Here is an 8,740-nt window from a genome sequence, read left to right as displayed (position 1 = left end):
AAAAATGTCACAGTATAGTAAGGCGTCAAAAATGACAGAAAATGTCACAGTATAGTAAGGCGTCAAAAAATGTCAAAAAATGTCATAGTATAGTAAGGCGTCAAAAAATGACAAAAAATGTCATAGTATAGTAAGGCGTCAAAAATGTCATAGTCTAGTAAGGCGTCAAAAAATGTCATAGTATAGTAAGGCGTCAAAAAAATGTCATAGTATAGTAAGGCGTCAAAAAATGACAAAAAATGTCACAGTATATTAAGGCGTCAAAAAATGGCAAAAAATTTTATTATAGTAAGGCATCAAAAACTGTCAAAAATGTCATAGGCATCAAAAATGTTGTAGTAAGGCATCAAAAAACATAGTATTGTAAGGTGTCAAGAAAAGGACAAAAAAAAAGTCATAGTAAGGCGTCAAAAAAGACAAAAAAAAAAGTCAGAGTAAGGCGTCACAATATCATGAACTTTTGAGTTGAGTTTCTCTATTTTTGAATCACAAGTGATTTTGTATTTTAGTAATGTCTACTTGCAGCCTGTGATTAAAATGTGTAATTGAGGCTAAAAACACTAATCTCTGGCTAAAAATATTCACTTGCATACAATATCCAAACAGATAAAAATAGACATAATATTCAGTGTTCAGAAGTATTTATTTGAGTAAGATAATCCTTCATCTGGGAAATTCAGTGTTGCAACAGCAAAAATTAAAAGGGCATTTTTTATATATATACACACACACAAAACAAGATAATACATAATATATAAGAATTAAACACAATATGAACAGTATAAACAGGACTATGTACATAGTAATAGATTCAATTTGAGTCACAGTTACTGATATTTCAAACAGAAAAATTGCTAAATGAAAATCTAACCTTACCCACAAACACTGAGTAGAGGTGTGAATGTGTGTCTGTGGAAAACAGACATAAGACAGCTACTTTGTCTTAAGCTGCATGTCATAGTTTAGTAGTCAAAAACATTTTAAAAATTGTCAGAATAGAATGTCCTATAAATATTTTGATTTGCTGATCGGTTTCTGTGATTAACATGTGTTCTTGTCTCTGTAGGAGGAGAAGACGACAGCAGCTGAAGACCTGAAGTGGATGAAAGAAAACGAAAGTGTTACGAAGCTGTTAATTAGATAAAAGACCTCCACCATCTAACTGCTGTAAACAGTGTTGGTTTCCTGTTGTTCAAGTGTAAACACTCTACCATCTGTAATGAAGTCATGGGCACGTCTTCCAAAGACTAATATGTCTTTATAACACTTTATGATACAACTATTTAATAAATGTATCACAAGTAGTTAAATGATCAGAAAGACACTTGGTAGACATGTTTGTCTTTGGAAAATGTGCTCATAACATTAACTCTAACCAGCTCTAACAAGTGTTTCCTTGTGGTCAAGTGTCTGTCATTATATTTGCTGTGATTTGTTAAATGTTGTCTGGAATAAAATAAAGTGTCTTTCTAAACTTTGAGTTGCATTTCTCTATTATTTTATTGCATTTTATTTTAAGAAAAAATATAATGATTCTCATGTTTTAATTTTAAATCTATTTTCAAACATTTTGAAAATATATGTTTTATAGTTTTATACTTTTAAAAAGGTTTTACACTCATTGTTCAAACATATAGTTTTTAGAGTTTGTCATTTTCCAAAAAGTTTCATACTTATGTTTTACTTTTAAATATATTTTTAAAAGGTTTTAACTATATATTTAAAGGCTTTATACTTGGTTTTTTTTAGACTTACTGGTTAGGATTTTGTACGTTTTATGGATTTAATACTTATGGTTTAGACATTTTTTTAAGGTTCTAAATTTATTTTGTACAGGTTTCATACCTAATTCTTAAACCTATTGTTAAAGGTTTTAAATACATACTACATACTTAAAAAGTCTGTGTAAAGCAGTTATACTAGTGGCGTTCTGAGTTAGTCACACCACAGAAAAATGTGCTATTAACCACCCAGCTAAATTTGAATGGTTAAAAAAAAATCCAAATATATAAAATTAGGTTTCAGAATCATGAAAAAATAAGGGGGGCTGTGTCCGCTGAAGGCACTGAAACCACACACACTATTCATTTAAGGTTTTAAATGTATTTTTAAAAGTTTTATATTTATTTTTTAGACAAATTTTTAAAGGTTTTCAATTTATCAATTTAAAAGTTTTATACTTTTTAAAACTAAAGGGTTTCTATTCCAAACTAAGGTTTTATATTTTCTATAGTTTTTTCCATATTTTTGCAGCTACATTGTTGAAAAATACTAATTATAACTAATAAGTTACAACAGCTTTAATTTGTTGCTATTTGTTCCAGACAAGAGGTTTTAAAGTGTTAAACTGCAGCTGAGATAATGACAGAGTCAGACTGAAAAGAATAAACTAACACTGACCTTCTGGAAACGTCTTCATGTCTGCCTCTACTCTCTGCGATTTAATGGTTCAAGTTTGAATCCTGTGGAGAAAAACACAACAAACATTAATATAAAGATGTGACTTTTAACACATCAAAATAAAGGAGTGTTTCTGGGTATTTAAACTTCAAACTGTCAAAAGATAGAGAAGTAAAAGACTCAAAATCTACAAAGAAACCAAAGTGTGGACTAACTGGTTCTGGACTAATCAGAACTAGTCCAAGCAGTGGATGGAAATGTTTGTTTCTCCTAAGTCAGTTAAAATTTGAACTAAATTTGGTTGATAGAAATCAAAATGAATGTTTCTAGTGTGAAAGCAAACTGAATAAGTTATTCACATATTTATGATTTACTGTACTAATGACAAAGACACAGAGAGGTAAAGGTTGGGAGAGAGACAGAGAGAAAGTGAGAAAGAGGGGAGACGGAGATAGATAGAAGGCATGAGAGTGAGTGAGAGAGCAACTAAAGAGAAAGAGACAAAGAGAGAGAAGGAGGCAGAAATAAGTAGAAAGAGTAAAGCAGGGTAGACACCAAAAGCTAATTGGTCCGATTATCAGCCCAAATCCCCCCTCCTGATCAACGTCAGCACAAGGTCTGATTATTGGTTGGTTCTAAAGATGATCTTGTCAGATTGTCCTGTGGTGTGAGGTGTGTTCAGAGTGATTTTAGACGAGCTGCCTTGATAAATATTAAACACGTTCAATATTTCTGATCAGAAATCCTGTTGTGTGGGAGGAACACTGAGGAAAGCTGAGAATGCACTCTGTGGATTGTCATGTGGAATGGAATAGCCAAAGAGGAAGCAAACTGAATGAAGATGGAAGCACAACAATAGTTGTCATCCACCGTGTTTGTTTACTCTAAAGTCTTGTTTTGAGATTGGACTGTGAGTTATGGGAGTCCAGACTCTGGTTGTTGGTGGTGCATCTGTTAGTGTGTGGTGTGCTGTGTTGGTCTTCTCATTACACATAAGCTGTTTGTGAATTACCTGGAGGCCTCTGTCGTGGTCTCAAAGAATTCCTGCATTGTACGAAGACTCTATGTGATCGTGGACAAAGTGAGGTCACTTGGAGCTAATAAAAAGAGAAATATACAAAGGAAAAAGTACAATACATTATTACCTATTCCTCATCAACAGGTTAACCATGAAAACACATAAATATTCAAAATTACAGCTGACCCAGAACATTTTTCAAACATAAGAAGTGTCTCAGAAAATGGGCTGCTTACCGTCACATATGACAAAAAAAGAGCATCACATCTTTAAGAATCAATAACATTAAAAATTTGGGAAAAATTAACTAGAATGTTTATCATAAATCTTAAATTTCTATATTAATTGTGTGTCAATTAATGACTGGAGGAATCATGTATATTACTGTGAACTGCATAATAAAAAAAATTAAAAAGTACATTTTTGAAAGCTGGGTTTAAACTTGTATTTTTAATTATACTTCAGTTCACAGGCAGAAAATTAAATCACAATTATTTAGAATTCTTAAAAACTAGTACTATTTTCTGACAATTCCTAGACATGATTAATCAGTTATTATTATATTCAATACTAAACTCATTAAATACCAAGGGTTTAAACAGTAGCATTGTTACTAACATTAATAATTCAGCTCATCAGCACATTTCTTCAGACTAGATAAATCTTAAAGGACCTATTTGGTTTGTCAGGTGAGAACTGGTGTTTCTGCTGCTGCAGTAAACCTGGAAAACACAACTACAACTAAGTAAAACACTTGAAAACAGTTCAGAGTGAAACAGTTCACCTCCAAAACCTGAACAGTGTATAAGAATACAACAATGAAAACTAAACACTAGAACCTTGACAATCACACTTGATTGTTGATTGTTGATTGTTGATTGTGAATAAATTAGGGCTGAAACAATTAGTCGACGCGTCGTATAAAACCATAAAACCAGGGATTTTGTAAGAGGAACCATGTTCACTTGACAATTCAATGCTCTATAGGAGGTGCTGGGGGCAGTATCACTTCTGTTGAATGTAATGACTGCATTACTGGTGCAACGTGATCCGCCCTCCAAAGAAAAGCAAAGAAAAAATGTAAAAAATCAAAAGATCGTTTACGTGTCTCTCCCCGCTTCCTGTTTCTCGTGTGTCTCCGTGTGTGTGTCCGCACACAGGGGTAAAAGAGCTGCAGAGGAGACGGGTTCACAAATCGACACGTAAAGAGCAAGAAAAGCTCCTACAAGTGTTGTGGGTTTCTGAAAAAACATGGATGGGCAGACGTGGGAAACGTCAGATCAAAATATCAGCGCTATCTGCTCACATTGGCTGTGCTGGCAGGAAGAGGCTAGCTCTAGTCCTCTCCTCCGACATCTATATGTAGCAGTACAGTCAACGATGCAATATCACCTCAAAGAGACACAAAAATGATCACATCAACATGCTAATCCGCCATAAATTGACTTAAAACGACCAACCTAGAGTACAAAATTACAAAGCAGTAAAATGTCTGCAAAACAATTGTAATAACTGTAAAGAGATGCAAACGGAGTTGTACTCAGATAAATGGACAACTAAACAGTTATCACCCTGCACAACTCATGTCAGGGACGCTTCAGTCACAGAAGCACAAACACACTCTCACCCACGGAATATAAATGACTGAAAATGGAATTTAAAAAATTAGCGTTAGCATTAGCATTACACGGTAATGCTCTTCGATAACGTTAATGCTAACGTTAGCCGCTAACTGTTTGTCTTACCTTTGTGCCGCAGGTGTGCTCAGCGTCCAGTCTCACTCATGTTCGACAAAAAGCAGCTCCAGAGTTTGTTTTAGCATGCAGCCCTCTTCATTAACGACAGAAAAGCAGCTCCAGAGTTTGTTTTAGTATCCAGACCTCTGCCGTAACGACGTTTTTTCACAGTACTAGCAAAGAGAGGGAGTGACTCAAAAATGTTTTAAATTTGTTTTCCGACTTCGTTTCTCCGCCTCTCTGTGTTCCTCAGAAAGTCATGACCAATGACGAGTCACGACGTCATGACGACATACGTCGGCTAACATTTTGCAGAAAAACGCTGATTGGCTGGGCCACTCTGGGTCCGCCTAGCAACCGCTTCTGATTGGTCTTAAAATTCATCACCGTAAAGACGGTGAGAAGCCTTAAATGCATTGTAAGAGCTGGAGTATAGCCTCCTTCACAGTTTTGACTGCCCCCTCATACATGCCTGTCTAGAACCAGCCCTCGTCTCTAGATTTGAACCTGCAACTTCAAAGCTTGAGAGCACTACCCTTAACACCTGAGACAACTGAACAGATACTCAGGAGGTTTATTTCTTTGAGCATTTGATGTTAAGTGTTGGACCTCAAAATTATCTAAGGATCCTCAGAACTTCCAGGCAGTCCTCTAACAAGGTTGAAGCAGAGGCAGGTGACAAGCGTCTGGTAAGGGTGAGGATAGTGTGCAAGTCCCCAGATTGTTAGCCCCTCTGTTTTGAGGAGTGATGCTATCTGGCAGGCATGCGTAAAAAAATGATTGGATGCCATATGGGTCAGTCATCAACCTTGCATTCTGGTCAGTTAACAGATAACTTCTCTACATTAAGAAAAGAAGTCATGAGGTTCAAACTCAGATACAAGTCATTTATTACGTTTGCTTTTGCAGGTCATTAGAGGTACTGAGAAGTTTTTCAGCTGGAGTCATATTAATGATTGCCTTCAGGCTCAGCGGAGTCATAAAACAGACAAAGATTGAGACACTGTACAGCAAGGAATCAAGAACAAGCAATATTGTCTTTCCTAAGTGATACAGTTTCTAAATACAATAAAGACAATAATCCAAACAAGTTCACCTTCATTTTCAACCCAAATCACCTTTCTTCCATGAGCCCTTTTTCTTTTAAGTCTCTTGAGCATGAGGAACATTTTAACAGTCTGATCTGATTGTCCCAAAGTATTGTGTCTCACATGACTTTACATTGATCTCCTCCACCCGCGGCAGGAGCAGCAGGAGATCCAGTTGTGCTTCCCATCAGTCCGTCCAGACTGAGGCCCTGGAAGGCTCCGAAGAAGGAATCATCCTTTGCTGGGGCCGGTTTTCTAGCTGTGGTGGTCTGCTGCAAGTGGGAGAAAAGTGTTAGATTTTGATACTGGTGAGTAAAAATCGTAATATTTTACTTTGATTTTCACTGGTCACCTACCCGTGGGAGGCAGTGGTGGCTCCTGAAGTGAGTTTTTCTGACCGTCCTCTCAGTGCTCTTCTTGGCCAGTATGGCTTGCTGTCGTTTCCTTTGGAAAATAGCACAGGGTAACGTTAAGCATGGCACATGGGCGAGCAGCTTATTCATGTGAGGAACAGCCTTATCCTCGTTAAGCCAAGTCTGTCTGGCCAAGTCTCAGCTGGATAACAAGACAGTGACTGAACTTTTAACTTTGTTATCAGATTGTTAAAACACTACAGTAACAATTAAACTAATTATTGCACATCTAATTGGAAAGAAACTAGCACCATAACCGACTAAAATACCTGTTTTATAGCTCATTATATCACTTTTAATTTATGAATTTCATTTCTGTTCATTTTTGAAACAGATCTACTGAGTCACCGTACCTTTCTCTCTTCAGTTCAGCCTGGTACACTCTGAGCCAGGAGTCAGGGACTTTCTGGTTGCTGCAGGGAAGGCTTCTCCTCCTACTGATGCTCTTCCTGCGGGCGAAGCTGCTTCTGCGGACAGATTGGCTCCTCTTGGCCCCTCTGTTGTTGGAGGTGCTTTTCCCCGACACACAGCTGGTGAACTGCTTCAGGGGAGCACCCAGTGACATGAGGGAATCCATTTTTCAGAGTTTGTCTCGTGGTGGTGTTTCCCCGGCTTTGTGACAGTGTCAGCACATAGGATTACACACTGGTGTCTTTATTCTTTCTACGTCCTGGACAAATGTCCGACTTCTTTTAATTTACACCAGGAATGAGGCTTTTATCTGCAAATACAAAGAACATCAATTATGCCAACGAAGAATAACATCAACTTTTATTAACAGCATTATTCTCTCATGTTGCTTTCATTTCTTTAAAGTTCCCTACACAGCTGTGTTCTTGTTTTCTAATGTTGGCACATTTTAAAAGTGCAAATTAACACAATATAATATATATATGTCTTAAAGAAATAATTGACTCACCTGCATGCGCTATCTCCTGTTGACACAATCTGCTGCTAGAATCGTTTGTCAAAGCCGTGAAGCGCAGAGTCCATGTGTGGCATTACTTCCTGTACTTCAACTCGTGTACACTTCTGCTCTGTCTGCTCTTATGGGGATTTGACTGATGACCTCCATGGTCCTCAAACAGGATTAACTGAAGACGCAAGAGTTGTTTATCTCATTAACAACAGAGCAACTCCAAGCAAACCTGCTCAGGAAAACAGCAGCTTGTTTACATTTGACCACTGAAAAAGCTCATATCAGGTCATTACGCTTAAAGCACAGGGTTAAAAAGGGTAAAACATAGTTAGTTCACAATTCACATTCTTAATTTCAGTAGCAAGTACCTGTATAATTTCCATTTGAGGAACAGCTGATGAGATAATTTTGGTGATACAGTGTCAGAGGGGGCCAGACAGATGGAGCGTACACAGATGGTGGAAGGTGATGCTTTTATGACGCAAGAAGGATCTCTTCTTTCCCCCCCACTGAGGACAGGAAGGCAGCTTCATTGACGGGAAACATTAAGCACCTGAGTCACAAAGCTGAATGACTCATTTCATTCATTGATTCATTCACTCACTCAGTGAACTCAGAACTGAGTCCAGGTCTTGGGAGAAATAACTTTCAGGCCCTCCACCCAATTAATTTTGATGCTTCAAATATCTGATATTTCTACCTACAACTGTGTTTCAAATTGACAAAGGGCACAGAGAACTAGCTTTAAGTTGTGGCTTTTTCAGTCTAACAGCATCATCCTATTACTTCATATATTTCTCTCACATTTCTTTTACACTTTGATTTCTACTTCTCTGACAGGAAGGGATTAAACCTAAAATTGTTATTTAACAACTCATCTGAGTGGCTAAACTGAACAGTAAACAGTTTTAAACAGTCGAGGCATATATTATTTTTACCCTGGAATCCTGTTGTGTAACAGGGCCCTTTGCCAATTACATTTCTATATATTAACAGTATAGTAGGAGGCTCTACACCTGTTACTATAACCCTTAGCAGAATGATCTATCCATGAATGGCTCAAAGGTGAAGGGAGAAGGAATGCAGACCGTCAGTGAGGTTAATAAAAGAGACCGGCATGTTACCGACAGATGGGGAAGCTTTCATGACAGAGCATCCATACACCT

The 8,740-nt window shown here is 37.2% G+C and overlaps 1 protein-coding gene across 3 annotated transcripts in view; it reads right to left on the bottom strand.

Annotated features, from left to right (window-relative positions):
* The window catches only part of LOC108888832 (histone-lysine N-methyltransferase SETDB1-B), a 34,082-nt gene that overhangs the window by 9,412 nt on the left and 15,930 nt on the right, over positions 1-8,740 (bottom strand). The gene's annotated exons all lie outside the window — the stretch shown is intronic.

Source organism: Lates calcarifer, linkage group LG3, assembly GCF_001640805.2.
Source record: "Lates calcarifer isolate ASB-BC8 linkage group LG3, TLL_Latcal_v3, whole genome shotgun sequence".
Taxonomy (NCBI): Eukaryota; Metazoa; Chordata; class Actinopteri; family Centropomidae; genus Lates; species Lates calcarifer.
Note: the sequence above shows the minus strand (reverse complement) of the source record. Positions and strands in the feature narration are given on the sequence as shown.